Source organism: Sus scrofa, chromosome 8, assembly GCF_054392235.1.
Source record: "Sus scrofa isolate SSC_HxYL_T2T_F1_AM1 chromosome 8, Sscrofa_HxYL_maternal_Yorkshire_Landrace_v2.0, whole genome shotgun sequence".
Taxonomy (NCBI): Eukaryota; Metazoa; Chordata; class Mammalia; order Artiodactyla; family Suidae; genus Sus; species Sus scrofa.
The window spans coordinates 56,522,501-56,540,000 of record NC_139390.1 but is presented as its reverse complement, the minus strand read 5'-3'; positions in this window follow the sequence as shown (position 1 = coordinate 56,540,000).

The window sequence follows — 17,500 nt, the reverse complement described above, 5'->3', positions numbered from 1 at the left end:
GAGGCACAGGCCGCATTAGGCAAAAGAGCAGCGCTTGGCCCCCACCGCGGGGGCCAGCGCACCCCTCGCGCGAGGGCGGCTCTTGCCCACACGCTGTGGCAAGTAGCGCCGGCAGCTACTGCCCTGCAGACTTCAGGAGGGGCGGCGGCTGGGGGGTCCAGGTACCCCAAGGCCCCCCTCTCAGATCGCTAGAGAAGGCTTTCTCACCGAGGGCGCGTCGTGCCCCACACACCATCGCTCGCCCCTTCGGGGACCCACGGGAGTGGGAACACTCCCAAAAAGTGGGAAGTCAGAAGGGGGGGGGGTCTGCGGTATGGGTAAAGCACACAGCCCATGTGAGCGTCCACGGTCAGAGCCGGGAGGGCAAGAGTCTGTGCTGCCACCAGGCTTGCCTTTCAGACTTTTCCACGTGGGTGGAGGGATGCCACGTCCGGAAAGCCAGACGGGGACCCCCCCTTCACATCTCCCGGCCCACCGCGGTCGCTCTCACGACCACATGCAGCCTTCCCGGTCAAGGGAGAAGCATGGGGCGTGCCACTCAAGGGCCAAGGGCTGCCCTCACTGGCACACAGTGAGGGAGACCCATGACAAGGGGTCCACCTGAGCCCCTCCCGGGGAGGGGACACAAGCTTCCCCTGCCTTACCGTCTCGACCCCCTCCCCTGAGCTTTAGGAAGCTGCTCGTGGGGCACGCCACCACCACAGTGGGGACCCGAGGGGACTCACCGCTGGGAGAGGAAAACGACACCACCGCTCGGCCTCGGGCATCTGACAGGCAACCCGGAGTACTCCAGGGGCACCACAGAGGACCAGGGGAGGCACGCTCACGCACCCGCAGGGATGCGAAGCATGGCAGCGAGGGAGGCCTCCCCCCACTTTGGGGAGGGACCGCTCGCAAGGCACACGCCAAGGAGGCAAAGCGAGAATGCCTGCTGCGTCCCAAAGGACCCAGGCCCCCCCCCCCGACTGACACCCGAAGGCAGCAGGGCGGGAGACCAGAGGTCAGGCTGGAGGCCGCACCCCTGCCTTCCCCCACACCACCCGCAGGTGGGGGAGGAGCAGCGAGGGGCCCGCGACAGAATGAGAGGCGCGGCCCAACTCACCATGAGCGGCCGTCCCTCACCTGGCGCGGCTTAAGCCCAAGCCCAGGAGAGCGCCACATCACCACATCGATCAGTCCTGGCAGAGCCAGGGAAGAGCCCAGAAGAGGGGAGGGAGGGAGGGAGGGAGGGAGGGCCAGCAAAGACAATCACCACGGGGGCCTGCTTCAGCTTCACCGGCCCCCCCTCCTCCTCCTCCTCCTCCTCCTCCCCTTCCTCTCTCAGGGGAGAGACAGCGGCTGACAACCCCGGGAGGGAGAATGCCTGACACGTGGCACGGAGCCAACAGGGTGGGGTTGTTCCAGCCGAGCCGCCGGGTGCCCGCAGCAGGGAGGCACACAGGGTAGAAGACCCCACAGGGCCACGCGCCCTGCCGCCCTCGGGTCAGCCAAAGACCGGAGGGGACACCGCAGCATGGGCCAGCTGGATGCACAAGCGAGAGCCGGCGCACAGGCCCAGGCGAGCGGCCCCCACGCGGGGTGCAAAGGGCAGGGTCAGGCCTTGGACAGCAGCCGAAAGCCCAAAGCCCCCCACGTGCATCCAGAGGCCCAAGGTCTCCAGCGACAGGCGCTGAAGAGGATCGTGTCAGCATCTACCTGGTGACAGAAAAGGCCTATTTCGGCCGCGAAAAATGTCCATGCCCAGCAGCGGGGCCCACCCACAGGACGTGGGGGTATCCCCGGAACCCCCATCCGGACACTTGTCCCCCAGCCCTGCCCTAGAGTCGCCAGACCCAGCGCTCTCAGGGCCATCTGGTCGACCCGGGGAGCGTGACCGCAAGGAAGGGACAGGGACAGGAAGGAGGTGGAGCCGGCCGGCCAGCCGGGGAAGCCCTTCCCGGCTTGCCCACGCGGGCAGGTATCGGTCTGTCCGGAGCTCCAGACGGGGACTTGGCTCCCCCAAAATCCAGGACACACCATCCAGCTCAGGCCGGTCCCCACCTCCCGACAGATCGACCGACCGACAGGGAAACACTCCGAGGGCGGGGGGGCGGGGGGGGGGGGAATGAGAGCGTGGGAAACGAAGTCTTGTCCAACGACCGGGACCCTACATGGGCACGCCTCAGGCCCAGGTGCACCCTTCCCGGCCACACCCGGGAGCAGGGGGCCGGCGGGGTACCATCCACCATCTCCGGATCCATCAGGACTTGGAAAAAAAATGTTTCCACGGAGGCGCCTCCGACGAACGGACCCCGCGAAGGAAGGCGCCGGGGCCCGAGCCACCCTTTCCGCTCCACCCCTCACGGCTTGTGCCGGTCTAGACCTCGTCAGTACGACTCCGCACGGGCCGGCGGTAGCCATCAGTCGGGGGGCAGGGGGGGAGGGACCCATGCCGGCATGACGACCGGGAAACAAGCGTGCCGGCCACCGAGCCTGTCGCGCCCTCCAACGCCCTCACAGCGCACAGCCCGGGCCGCTCCTCACTTCGGGGATGAGAGGCTGGAGGGACGGCGGGCGGGAGTCATTCACGCTCCAAAGGGCGACCCGGGACAAGGCCAGGCCACCCGAGCACAGGCAGTCCCGGGCGCCGCACACCCTCTCCCCTCGCTAGGGAGGCGGCCCGGCCCAGGCCTGGTCGGTCCCCGGGGCCGGAGCGGCAAGAGCGGATGCTGGTCGACCCGGCCAGGCGGCCCCAGAACCTGCCTGGGGAGCGCGGTGACAGTCACTCCCTCACAGGCCTGCACGCCCAATCTCCGGTGAGAGAGGGACACTCCCAGGCCTCTGAGCCACCGGAGCTGTCGCCGCCAGTGTCGCCAGCCTCCCGGAACTCTGACTCAGGCCGGATGGCTGAGTCACATCCCTCGCGAAGGTCCCCAAAGCTGCAGAGGGAAGGGACGATATAAAAGCGGACACTAGATGGCACGCGACAACCGCCACCAACGTCACCAGGACAGATCCGGAAGGCCGGCCGGCCGGCGGCGACACAACGACACAGCGCCGGCCACCCAAATGCCCGAGCTCTTCCCGGGGCCGAGGCGCCAGGCGTCCTGCACGACCGCGAGGCTTCCACTACGGAGCTGCCTCCTGGCAAGGCACTGCGTGGCGTGATGGCAGCAGATGGAAAGAGGGGGGCGGCGGCGGCGGCGGCGGCGGCGGCGGGGAAGGAGCTGGGAAGAGGTTCTCGCTGTTGCCTAGAAGGAGCCGCGCTCGCTCCCCCAAGCATGTCCCTTCCTGGGCTTGGGAATTCCAGAGAGAAGCCGGCGCGGTGAGGGTGGCACTAGCGAGAGAGATCTCAGGTTCCCCTCCACCTTCTCTTCTCTCCCCCACCCCCACCCCACCTCCCTGCACGGAGCTGGAGGAGGGAGGGAGAGAGGGAGGGCGGGAGGGTAGGCGGGGACTGGCAAAAACGAAACCCGGCAAGCTCTCGGAGAACGACAACGCAGGAGTCGGTATACCTGCCACCCTTACCGACGGAGACGGTCTGTCAAAAGCAGACAAGCAAAGCCCAGAAGCTTAGGAAGGGAGAGAAGGATACAGTCGATCCTAGGAAAGTGGAAATGAAAATCTCTCTCTGCATAGACTGAGACAAAGTCCAAAGAGAACAAATGGCTGCCTGGGGCAAATGCTCTGGTGGTCAGGTCATAGAAACATGGATTTCAGCATGACTGACCAACCACAACGGAGGGAAAGTACAACGCAACACTATGAGTGTGTGTGTATGTGTGGGGGGGTGAACTGAAATCTCATCCAAAACAAAACAAAACAAAACAAAAAAAGGAAAACAACCCCCCCCCCAAAAAAAACCCAAAAAACAACAACAGATGAAGAAGAAGAAGGAAGCCCACGACCAACAGGGTCAAGGCTCCTGCTTTCTCACCGCGGTGGCTCTGGTTGCCCCTGTGTGGTGCAGGTTCCATCTCTGGCTCAGGAAAAACTTCCACTTGCTGCCCGTGTGTGTGGCCAAAAAGTAAAACATAAAGCTGAAACAGGAGGGAGAGGGGGTGGAGAAAACCCGAAACAAACAATAAACTTTGCAAGTCTCAGGATTGCCATCCTGGGGTAGTGGAAACAAATCCGACCAGGAACCATGAGGTTGCAGGTTTGATCCCTGGCTCACTTGTTGGGTTAAGGATCTGGCATTGCCGTGAGCTGTGGTGTCTGTCACAGACGCGGCTCGGATCCCGCGTGGCTGTGCCTGTGGTGTAGGCCGGCAGGTAAGGCTCCGAACTGACCCCTAGCCTGGGAACCTCCATGTGCTGCGGGTGTGGCTCCCCCCCAAAAAAAAACCAGAAAGAGAGAGAGAGAGAGAGAGAGAGAGAAGGAAAGAAAGAAAGAAAGAAAGAAAAGAGAAAGAAAGAGAGAGAGAGAGAGAGAGAGAGAGAAAGAAAGAGAAAGAAAGAAAGGAAGGAAAGAGAAAGATAGAGAGAGAGAGAGAGAGAGAGAAAGAAAGAAAGAAAGAAAGAAAGAAAGAAAGAAAGAAAGAAAGAAAGAAAGAAAAAGAAAGGAGAAAGAAAGGAAGGAAAGAGAAAGAAAGAAAGAAAAGAAAAAGAAAGAGAGAGAGAGAAAAGAAAGAAAGGAAGAAAGGAAGGAAGGAAAGAAAAAGAAGGAAAAAGAAATCCATCTCGGAGTTCCCGCTGTGCCTAGGTCACAGCTGAGCCTCAAGTTCGATCCCTGGCACAGGAAAGGCAGTGCAGCAGGAAAAAAAAAAAAAAAAAAAGAACAACTCCATCTTGCTGGTTGGGCAGGGGAGATGCAATTGCCGGATGACATTCCACAACTCTGCCAAACTGGCAAAACCACGACGCACTTAGTACAGGAGTCATTGAAGACATGGATGTGAAAGCATCTTCTTGCTATCGATTCATTTCCCACAATCCCAGGAAGAGCCATTGGAACAGGGCTCCCATTCTTGGCACGATATCTTTTCTATGTGTGGGTGGACGCATCTTTTCTCATGGTTGTTTTCCTTTTGACCAAATTTAACTTCAGCCTCCACCATGTCATCTTTTGGGCTCTCAAGCCTGCCATGAGAATATGGTCACCAAAGTCCTCGCCCAGAGGCACCTTTGCCCACCACCAGTGCCGCCGTCTCCCCCCACCTCCTCCTCCTCCTCCTCCTCCTCCTCCTCCTCCTCCTCCTCCTCCTCCTCCTCCTCCTCCTCCTCCTCCTCCTCCTCCAACCCCCGCCAAGCACCCCCCCCCCCCACCCCGCTTTGTATTGTTCAGCTGTCTTGCACTGGTCTCTCACACGGTGGCGGTGTGGTCCTATGCATGATTCCCAACCACATTCAAGTGGACTTCCGGGATCATCATTTTCTGTTTCCTAACTGCACTTTCGTCGTTCTTAGGAGGTTTGCTTCCCTTCCCCCCCCACCCCCCCCCCACCCCGCGCGCGCGCACGCTTGGTGTTGAATCGGAGCTGCATCTGCTAGCCTGAGCCACAGCCACAGCAACGGCGGGATCCGAGCCACATCTGAGACCTTATGCCACAGCTCGCGGAAAAATGCCAGATCCTTAAACCCCTGAGCGAGGTCAGGGATCAAACCTGCCACCTCGTGATTCCTAGTCCGATTCGTTTCCGCCGCGCCATGACAGGAATTCCTTCCTGTGTTCTTTTGGGTCATGGTTGTTTCCAGCTCCACAGAATTCCTCCCCGTGCTCATGTGACATCTGGGATGTGGCGGGTTGGGGGGGGGGGGGCAAGGTTTCGTTCCCCTACAGTCATGCCTTGAAAAAAGTCGTGTACAACGTTTCACATTCCAGATCCAGAAGCTGAATCCGCAGCCGGTTCCATCTCATGAAACCGATCTCCCAGCCCAGGAAAACCAAAGGTCGTGGTTGGAGCCCGTGATAAACCCCAGGTCTGAGTCCCGAGCACTGCTGCTCAGGGAAGATTTCGAGGTGTCAGGGTCCAAGGATCCTCCTGGGCACTTGGAAATGTCTCCGATGTGTGCAGGCAGGCATGAGGATGAGAAGGGGCTAAAGAGGGGCAGAGGGTGGTGATCTCTTGTCGGTGGATGTCAAGGGTTGGCGCTTCCTTTTGTGGATCTCCCGGAAAAGTCAAATGTGGGAGAAAAACTGGACCCGTGAGTTCGAGGAGAGGGATGGCCAGAGAAAACCAGAAGAATTCCATCTGCCGACCATTGGGTAGGTAGGAGGGCAAAAACCGAAACCTCGAGCATGACATGAACAGAACCACATGCTTCTAGCCACCCATAAACCCCGTAAGATAAGATCGTTTCTGCTGAGATACCCTCTCCCTCCCCCCACCCACCCAGGGCGAAGGATCCCTGGGTGGTGGCAGAGGGGCGGCAGCAGTCAGTGGCAGTGGCGGCGGGCATGGAACTTCCACAGGCCCTGGGGACACACCCCCCGCCCCCAGAAACCCCTAGAAGCTTGGAATTCTGATGTCTGTGGTGTGATGACCATAAACACTGGCTTTTGTGCCATGTCTGCTAGAAGATATGGTTTCCATGACAAATAAAGTGATTTTTAGCAAGTTTTTCTCCACTTGAGATGTATTGAAAATACGTCTTCATTCAGGGGGAGGTAGGTGTAGGTGACAGACGTGGCCGCTCAGCTCAGATCGGGTGATCTGGCAGGGCATAGCTCTGGCTGAGGTGCAGGCCAGCAGCTACAGCTCCGATTCTTCGACCCCTAGCCCAGGGAACTTCCATATCCCAAGGGTGCACTCCTAAAAAACAAAAAACAAAATGAACAACACACAAAGAGGGAGCATCTCATCGATGGCAGACCAAATTCCAATGTATATGTATACGTGTACATAGGTATGTACGTATGGATGTGTGTGTGTATGTGTATATTATCGAGAGAGAGAGAGAGAGAGAGAGAGAGAGAGAGAGAGAGAGAGAGGATTTTTTAGAGCCATAACTGTGGCATACGGAAGTTCCCAAACCAGGGTTCGAACCGGCATACATGGATACTAGTCGGGTTTGTTACCACTGAGCCACAACAGGAACTCCCCACATTCCAATATTTAATGAGAAAATACATTTTTGATGCTTTAGGCAACCCTGCAAACACCCTTATTTAAGTGACTGGACTTAACAAAAAGGAATCCCTAGCACCTAGTAACAGAACAAAGATAAAGAAACACAAGGCAGGAATTCCCGTTGTGGCTCGGTGGAAACGAACCCGACTAGCATTGACCCCTAACCTGGGAACCTACAAAATGGCACATGTGAAGCCCTAAAAGAAGACTACACACACACACACACACACACACACACACACACACACGGCACAGACAGATGCGAAAGGAAAAGAAAAGGAAGGAAAAAAGAAAAGGGAAGAAAGAGAGAAATGAACAGGCAGAGCAAGCCATTGTGAATGATCTCTAGGGACAGATATTTTTCTCCAAGCATAATTTTATTTTTCCCCAAGTGATACCAGACCTTCTCTCTCTCTCTCTCTCTCTCTCTCTCTCTCTCTCTCACACACACACACACACACACACTCTCCCTCCCTCTCTCTCTCTCTTTGAAAAAATTTATGTATTTAGTGGAGTTCCCATTGTGACTCAGCAGGTAGGAATCTGACTAGCATCCATGAGAGTGCTGGTTTGATCCCTGGCCTCGCTCAGTGGGTGAAAGATCTGGCATTGCCCTGAACTGTGGTGTAGGTTGCAGACACAGATCGGACCTGGTGTTGCTGTGTCTGTGGTGTAGGCCAGTGGCTCAAGCTCTGATTCCCTAGCCTGGGAACCTCCGTGTGCCGTGAGTGCCACCCGAAGAAAGCAAGGGTAAAAAAAAAAAAAAAAAAAGAAACATAAAAACCTGGATTGGGGAGATCCCATTGTGGCTCATTGGTAACAAAGCTGAGGAGCACCCACGAGGATGCAGATTCGATCCTGGGGTGGGGGGGTGGGGTGCTGGTGCTGGTGGTGCTGAGGTGTGTGCGTGTGGGGTGATAAATAGGTTACCTCTGGCTTCTGGGGGGTGAGAGTCAGCATGGTTTTCCTGCACCTGCTGCTCCTGGGCAATTATTTAGTTTTGGTTTCTTGTTCCTTTGTTTTTGTGGTCCTGCATTGTGGTGAGTACTGGTGTAAGTGGCAGGTTCCTATTTGATCCGACATTTCTTTGGCTCTGGTGTCGGTTGACAGCCATGGTCATGACTGGTGGTGGCTGTTAAGTCTCCAGGAGTTCCACGCAACATTCTGATTGTCTTTCTTCCTTGGGCTTTGGCTGCAGCCTCCCCCTACCCCCTACCCCCCCCCCCCCCCCGCATCATATGGAGGTTCCCGGGCTAGGGGCCGAATCAGACCTACAACTGCTGGGGCGTATGCCACAGTCACAAGCACCATCATATCCAAGCTGCGTCTGCAACCTACACCGCAGCGCAAGGTGATGCCACCAGATCCTAAACCCACTGTGGAAGGCCTGGGATCGAACCTGCAACCTCATGGTTCCTGGTTGGATTCCTTTCCACTATTCCACGACGGGAACTCCTGGGCTTTGGCTTTTGACAGGTGGAGGGACACAGCTTTCTGAAACGGTGGGGCCAGGGCAAGGCATAGAAACATAAGATGGATGTGAGCCTGCGCCTATTCTTTTCTCGTGTGCTGGGAAGATAAGGTGGCTCTTGCCAGCTGGGATTTCATTTCCCCACAAACGATCAGGCTCTTAAGGTATCAGGCAGGGAAGAGGGAGAGTCAGAGTTCCCATTGTGGCTCAGTGGTTAATGAATCTGACTAGGAACCATGAGGTTGCAGGTTCCATCCCTGGCCTTGCTCAGTGGGTTAAGGATCCAGCATTGCCGTGAGCTGTGGTGCAGGTTGCAGATGTGGCTCAGATCCCGCGTTGCTGTGGCTCTGGTGTAGGCCAGCGGCTACAGCTCCGATTGGACCCCTGGCAGGGGAACTTCCATATGCCGCAGGAGCGGCCCTAGAAAAGGCAAAAAGCCGAAGGTGGGGGGGGGGGGGGGACAGAAGAAGAGTGAGAATCACGGTCGGAAGAACATGGGGAAATCGGTGCTAGGTGCCTGGGTGTGTGAGTTCACACGGAATGCTAACCCAGACCCCTGGCCAGCCACATTTGGGGTATCTATCAACTTGACTCTCCACTCTCCAGCTCACCTGGGTGGTGCTGCCCTGCCCTGCCCTGCTCATGTAAGACCTGGCTCCTCCAGGGATGGCTTTGCACCAGAGGGAGACGGGGCAAAGTCACTGAGCTTAAGGTAATTTCTCCAAGAGAGACTCTGGGAGAAGGAGACCAGCTGGGTTTCTGTGTGTTCATTTTTCTTCCTGTCTGCTTGTTTGGTGCAGGCCAGTCCATGTGCCGAGACATTCAGAAACTCTGTACTAGCTGAGACTCAGACCTTGTTCCGAAATAAGCAAAGGGACTTTGAGCTGGGATCACTCCCTGACAAGTAGCTAGCAAAGAAGTTTCCCGTAGCTCTCAGGCCCCATCCCCGCCCTCAGGCGGGTGGGCGTGGGGAGGGGGTGGGGGGGGAGGGGAGGGGCTCGTTCAGGCAGGCAGGCAGGCAGGCAGGCAGGCAGGCAGGCAGGCGCTGGTTCATTAGTCCCGCACCCCCCCACTCCCGGCCCCAGCTGCCCGCCCCACCCCCCACCCCCGGCCGCCATCCCTGCTGCGCCGCCTCTCGCTTCCCAAATCGCCTGGACTCACGCCCGGGAAGGGGGGGAGGGGAGATCAGGAAGATCCAGGCCTCAGGGCCTGGGTTCAATCACTTCATTCAAATGCAGAAACTCTCCAGTCAAGTCAGAGGTGGTGACTTTTCCTGGAGCTTCTCTTTAGGGAAAGTGTTTTTTTTCCCCTCTTTCCCCAATTTCCCTACCCTCAGGCTGCCCCTCGCAGACTGCATGGAGGGGGGTGGGGGAGGATGTGTGCACGAAACTCGCCTCGTGTCAGGCCAAAGGAGCCCCCGCCATTTCCCAACCCGGGAAACCCCGCAAAACTTCTGGAGCATGTTGGCCTTGGTGTGGGAATGGACATCTTCACTTGCCATCTTCCTTTGCACGAGGAGGAGATTTTCATCTCCTGCTGTCTGGGGGCCAGAAAGGAGGGCCAGAGTGTCCCTTTGGTGTGGGCCGGTCCTTAAGTCATTTTACCTCACAGGAATCACCCACACAGGGCATGGAGACACGTTTGGGGTCCGCCTCCTCCGAAACGTCCCGGGAAACCTCACGTGTGAAAAACTGAGCTGGGGAGGTCCCATCGTGGTGCAGAAGTGGAAATAAATGCAACTAGGAACCATGAGGTGGCAGGTTCCATGCTCAGCCTCGCTCACTGGGTTACGAATCCCACGTTGCCATGAGCTGTGGGTAGAGGAGAGTGAGAAGGAGAGGGAGGGAGGGGGAAGGGAGAGATCCTCCATTTATGGAACTGGTTTCCTTGTTTTGAGATGACGTCGCTTTGGTGAAACAGTTGTCAGATGGCCTCTCAAAAGGCGGTGATGTGGATGGGCTCCCCGAACCAGGCCCACAGAAACCAAAGGAACGAAGGGGTTAATCCTTGGAGCCAGAGTTCCCTCCTCTGAAACTGAAACCAAGCTCAAGCCCGGGAGTGCTGGTGTGTTGGAGCCAGAGACATTGTTACAGCTAAAAGCTACTTTGAAATAGTCTCCATTAGGTTATGGCTTGCCTTGGCCCACGAACTTATGACTAATGACTACTGTCGAGTCAGAGTTGTAGTGAACCTGGTGTTTTCTCTACCCTTGAAACACTCCCTAAGGATTGCGCCCCCCCCCCCACCCCGTGGATGAGCAATCTTCACTCCGGAGAGAAGGTCAAAATGCCATAACCCCAAAGACACTAGAAACATTCCATGGACCACCTGACTCCAGCCTTGATGACTTTGAAATGGTCTATCCTAATCTCCTATCCAGGGAGAATGCAAGCACCCTGATGCTTCTAGACAGCTCCGCCACCCCCATGCCCACCATTAAGCTAAACCTATAGAACCCCTTGCTATCCCCTCTCAAGGGAGGACACAGTTTTGAGGTCCTTAGCCTGCTGTGGCCTCCTTAGCCTGGCAAAGCAATAAAGCTGTTCTTTATGCTTCACCCAAAACTCTGTCTCTGAGACTTAATTGGAGCTGGAGTACCAAGGCCGGTTTGGGCTGCCAAACTTTCCTGGAACTTTCAAACTGTTACATATGAAGAACGGAGCCGGTGACTCTGTGTGTGTGTGCGTGTACGTGTGAGAGAGACACAGAGAGACAGACAGAGACAGTGAGTGAGACAGAGAGAGACAGAGGGAAGAGAGAGGGAGAGGGGAAAGTCCCTTCAGTCTTTTGTTTTCTCGGTTTGTTTGTTTGTTTGTTTGTTTTGTCTTTTTGCCATTTCTTGGGCCGCTCCCATGGCATATGGAGGTTCCCAGGCTAGGGGTCGAATCGGAGCCATAGCTGCCAGCCTACGCCAGAGCCACAGCAACGTGGGATCTGAGCCGTGTCTGCGACCGACACCACAGCTCACGGCAACGCTGGATCCTTAACCCACTGAGTGAGGGCAGGGATCGAACCCACAACCTCACGGTTCCTAGTCGGATTCGCTCACCACGGAGCCATGACGGGAACGCCCCTTCAGTCTTTTGAAAGGCCCCTCTGAGAATGCCGTCAGGTGTTGGGGCCAACTTTCCGAGGGGCTCTTAGAGAAATGAACACAGGGTGATGGTTTCACTCTCAGAGACCATTTCTCTGATGTGTTCATCGAGGGACTCCACGGGCTTCCGTTTTCAGGGCCTCGGGACAAGCGATACGTGTTCTCATCCGCAAGGATGCCAGGTCCAAAGGGTGGGAGAAAATGGGAAACGCTGATGAAGAGAGTTGTAGCCAGAGATGGAAGGCAACTGGAAAAACTTCAGGATCCAGTCCAGTTTTCCAGCCACTGAGTTTCTGATTTCTGGAAGGATTTGGGTAGGGAGGAAAAGGTCAAGGATTCTCCATCCCTCTGACAGAGGTATAAGTTACAAAGTAGATGTACAACTTTTGAGAAAAAAACGAACAAACAAAGAAACAACCAAACAAACAATTTTTGTCCCTTTGTCTTTATCAGGAAAAGTGAAAGATGGAGAGAGGGAGGGAGGGAGGGAGGGAGGGAGGGTGGGTTGGATGGATGGATGGATGGATGGATTTGGGGGGCGGGGAGAAGATTCTTAGATCCTAATGACCCAATGCTTTCTCTAGTCCTGGGCCTTTAGGTGATATATCTATATCTATATATCTATATCTATCTGTATACACACACACACACACACACACACACACACACACACACACACACGTAGTTATTTTCTGTTTCTAGGGCTGCACCCATGGCACATGGAGGTTCCCAGGCTAGGGGTCCAATCGGAGCCGTAGCCACCGGCCTACACCAGAGCCAGCACAACGCGGGATCCGAGCCCTGTCTGCGACCTACACCAGAGCTCACGGCAACACCCGATCCTGAACCCAACGAGCGAGGCCAGGGATCGAACCCGCACCCTCAGGCCTCCTAGTCGGATTCGTCCAGCCATGACGGGAACTCCTACATATGTATATAGTATGCATATAGTATATCTTTTTTTAATGCCCACGCCCCAGCCCTATGGAAGTTCCCAGACTCACGGTCGAATCAGAGCTGTAGCTGCGGGCCTACCCCACAGCCACAGCAACGCGGGATCCTTAACCCACCAAGCGAGGCCAGGGGAGGGATCGAACCCACATCCTCACGGATCCTAGTCGGGTTCATTACCGCTGAGCCCTGATGGGAACTGCAGGGGACATCTTTTTTTTTTTTTTTTTTTTTTTTTTTAAGATGTAAGTTTGTTGTGGTTGTTGTGGTTGTTGGTTGTTGTTGTTGCTTTAGCTCGGCATACAGTGGGCTTGCTTACAATGTTGTGTTCGTTTCAGGTGTACAGTCAAGGGGATTCAGTGATCCATCTACATCCATCTATCCCTCCGTTCTTTTTCAGCGTCTTTTCCCCTCTAGGTGATTCCAGAATATTGGGCCATTCCTTCCTTGTGGGTGGGAACACCAGCGTGAAAAAAAACCATCACGGGGGAGTTCCTGTCGTGGCACCATGGAAGCGCATCCGACGAGGAACCTTTGCAGGGAAGGGTGTGGGTTCGATCCCTGGCCTCGCTCAGGGGGGCGGTAAGGATCCGGCAGGCAGTGCCGTGAGCTGTGGTGTCGGTCGCAGACGCGGCTCGGATCCCACATGGCTGTGCCTGTGGCGTAGGCCAGCAGCCGTAGCTCCGATTCAACCCCTCGCTTGGGAACTTCCATATGCCACGAGGGCAGCCCTAAAAAGCAGAGGGGGGAAAAGAAATCATGAGGGCGGGGGAGAGGGATCCATGAGGAGGATGGGATGAACATATACACACACAAAAGAGTCTCTATCCAATAGACGACGAACAGGGACCCCTACGCCACCTTCTGGAATCCAAACGCCAAAACCACAAAGCAGAGTTCCCGCCATGGCGCAGTGGAAATGAGTCCGACCAGGAACCATGAGGTTGCAGGTTCGATGCCTGTCCACCTCGCTCAGTGGGTAAAGGATCCGGTGTTGCCGTGAGCTGTGGTGTTGGTCCCAGACGCGGCTCGGACCTGGCATTCCTGTTTCTGTGGTGTAGGAGGTCAGCAGCTAAAGCCTCCGATTCGATCCGTCATCTGGGAACCTCCATATGCCGTGGGTGTGGCCCTCAACACACACACACACACACACACACACGCACGCACGCACGCACGCACACACGCACACGCACACGCACACGCACACACACACACACTCTGGAACCCCCTAAATGGGAGAAAACCGGACACAGTAGTTTTTTAGGGGTCCAGTCTCTGTGACAGGTGAGGATATCAGGCTTGCATCGAGGGAGGGAAGGCTTCACCCCACGCAGAAAACACACCCACCTACCCACCGACCGACCTTCCTTCCTTCTTTCCTTCCTTCCTTCCTTCCTTCCTTCATGAGAGAACAGTTGGATGACCCATCCTAAGTGTCGGTTGAATGAAGTCTAGTTACCAGGGTTCAGAGTGGGGGAGGGAGAGGGGTAGGAAGTCTGAAGCCTCTGGCGACTCTCCGAAATGTTCTCCCCCCAGGGTGACAGAGCCAGCAGGTCAGGCACTGCCTTCTCTAGAAACCTTCCTGCCCATGTCCAAGGGGGTGTGGGGGGTTGGGGGTGTGGGGCAGGGAGTGGGCCAGGGAGCCTGGAGAAACCCAGACCACCAAGCGGCCATTCTCCCATCGCCCCGACTGTTTGTTGAATGAACATAATGGACGTGATCCAAGTCTGCCACGCCGCCGCCGCCGCCGCCGCCGCCGCCACCACCACTTTCTCCATCATCTCCCCCACCCCCTTGCCTGCAGCCATCTTTGAAAAGGCTGCTGTTGTGGCTGCCTTTGCATGAAAGTGAGTGAGGACCCCTCCCTAATACGGAGTGTTTCAGTCCCTGGTGTCTCTGACAGCTCGCTCATGTATTGGTTGTGAACCATCTTGCCTTGAGGATTTGGAGGATTCGTGAACATTGCAGGAGCCATGGGAGCAGTGAAGTCCTTATCGCCAACCCGACACCCCCCCCCCCCAAATTTCGTGGCAGGGAGCACACTTTTCTTTCACCCAAGAGATTTATTTCCTGCTTTCTGAAGAGAGAAGGAAAGGAGGGTCAGAATGGTCCTCTGGTGTCTGGTGTCCTGTCCCTTTCATTGCACACACTCCTAGTGCCACTGCGGGAGGCACGTTCGGGGCGCGGGGTGGGGTGGGGGTGGGGGACCTGCTGCACGCACCCGCCCCTCACTTTCAAATGCGAAACTCAAGGAGGATGTGAATGTCCTCCATGCCACCGATCAGGTGAACGGGATGGCTTTCTAGGGAAATCCTGGTGTTTCCTTTCACTGCCATGACGAACACCCAGAAACAACCCTGTAAGTTCATACAACTTTGTCAGTCAACTGTATTCCAATAAAATGAAAAAGCAAGACACAGACACACCCACACGCACACACACACACACGCGCGCGCACACACGCACCCCAACCCAGAACCAAACACCCTCTCCTGAAATGGGGGGGCGGGCCCACCGGAGAATGAGCAAGAGAATTCCAGAGTCGGTAGGAAAGTGTCATCTGCAGCGGTGTGAAAAACCCCAAGCTCTTTTCTTCCTGTCAAGGTGAATAAACTTTGTTAATGGGAGTGGGTGCCCTCAGTGTGCCCTCCGAGAGGAAAGGCAGGGAGCATTTTCTCCCTGAAGAGCTTAGTGCTGTCATAGCACTGACGGACAGGATGAACGATCGGTGAGAGGTGGCAGCAGCAGTGGTGGCCGCCTGCACTGCCTGGGCGGATTGGAAACATAGACGAGCCACCAAGACTGCGTGTGACACCCCCGTGGGCCACCCCCCCCCCCCCCCGTCTGTACAGTGACAAGAGTCCTTTGGGGGAAAAGGGAGGGTGGGTGCTCTTCCAGTGTGTCTGTCTGCATTCACCAGGTGTGGGAGAGAAGACAGATGTTTGTTTCCACTATCGTTCGGAGGACTTGCCCAAGAGTACCACGTCCCCCCAAAGATAGCACCGGAAGAGAGATGCACGAGGTTTCTGAATGCATGCCGTGGGTGCTCCAGGCTGCCTCCAGGCCGCCCCCTCGCCCTCGCCCTCCCCCTCCCCCTTGCCAGAGGCAGACGTTCCTTGAAACAGCTGGCTTTGAACTTGGGCTTCTAGAGGAAGGTTTTTCTCCTGCTTTCAAGACGGGAAGAAGAGGGTGTCCGTCTCACATCCGTCCTTTCCAGAGGGCCCTGGATTCCAGATCCTCCACATGCCAGCGCCAAAGCCGAAGCGGTCGGTCTGGGGGTGCCCCATTCGGGTTCCCTCCCCACACACCTGCACGCGCGCGCGCACACACACACACACACACACACGCACGCACCGGGAACAGTGTGATCTCCCACGCCCCCGAAAAGCTTCAGAATGGCCTCAGTCCGAGGCAGTAGACCTATGTATGTCCTCACACCTGTTCAAATAATGTCTGCCCTCAGCCCCACCATCCCCTGCCTCTTTTAAGGACAAAGGCACTGTAGGTTTCCCTGGGGAAGGGAGACTCCATGGCATGTAAATCACAGTCTTAAGGAAAAGGATAATAGCATATGCCGGGGGGGGGGGGGGGGGGGGGAGAAAGAAGGGGGGGGAGGGGGGGGACCCGCGGTGGTGTGCTTGTGAGGGAGAGAGACAGAGACAGACAGGGAGGGACGGAGGATAGGCAGACAGTGAGAGGCAGAATCAGAGGGAGAAAGAGGAGGAGGGGAGAGAGACAGAGAAAGTGAAACAGAGCTAGGTATAGAGGACGCTGTGGCTGGGTCGGATTCTGCGTGTTCTCAGTGAAGTCGTCCTAAGGCCTCTGGAGGTCCAGATCACTGCTTGGGGCCGGAAGTCTGTCTGCCCTTCCCTACCCATCTGAAGAGCTGTGGTTTGGGCTTTCCAGCCGGGAACCCCTCTTTCTGCCTCTTTGTCCAACACACAAGGTTCGTGGGACCCAGAAATCCCATTCTGAGAGCACCCTAGGAACAGTCCTTTCCATACGGCGCAGGAGGCCCCTGTGCCAAGAGATCCAAAGTCTGGAGCCTCTGTTCTCCCCCCCCCCCCCCCTTCCCTCCACGGACAAAATCTTGCCTTGTATTCCTTTTTTTCTCAGGGACTCTGAAGGACATGTATCATTGTACAACCATGGGGAAGATGCTTCCATTCCCTCTGGAATGATGGATGTGGTCGCATGTCTCAAGGAGGCTCCAATTCTTTGAGCAGGACTCCCGATGGTGCCATCCCATCGTCCCTCCCCTCCCCTCCCCTCCGGCTCGCTCGGTCACGGTTCCCCTCCTTTTTCCTCCCCTCCAGGTTATCTTCAGGTCTGCCGCCCACTTGTAACTCCTCCCCCACTTGGAAGTGGCCTCTTCCGGCCCCGAACTTGGTCGTCCCAGGCCCACCCCGGGAGCCATCTGGCGGACCTTTTCGGAGACTATAAAAAGCAGCCTACGGCAGGGGGCGTCGCAGGACCAACGAACGCATCGGGATGGATCGCTGTGTGGCGACATGGATTCTCCAGGCAGGGCAGGCATAAGGCCTGGACTCTTTCCTCCTGGAGCCCATTTCTTCATCCGTGGCCTTGAAGACGAACCACGCCGACCACGGACCGTGGACCTTGGCCTTCACCTTTCATTTCCGAACGGCAGCCAGGGCATCCATTGTCACCACCGCGGAAAAGGTGTCCACAAAAAGGACAGGTGAGCACCTCCATGGCATGCAGTGTCATCGCCACCCCCACCCCGGCTTTAAAGGGTCCTCTTTCAAGTAATCACGTTGCCACAGCTGGGACTTGGATCGGATCCCTGGCTCCGGAACCCCATATGACCTGGGGCCGGCCAATGCATCCCTCCATAGCGTCCTAAATCCGTACATCGTTGATTCAGGACTTTCCCTCGTGGCACAGAGGAAACGAATCTGACCAGGAACCA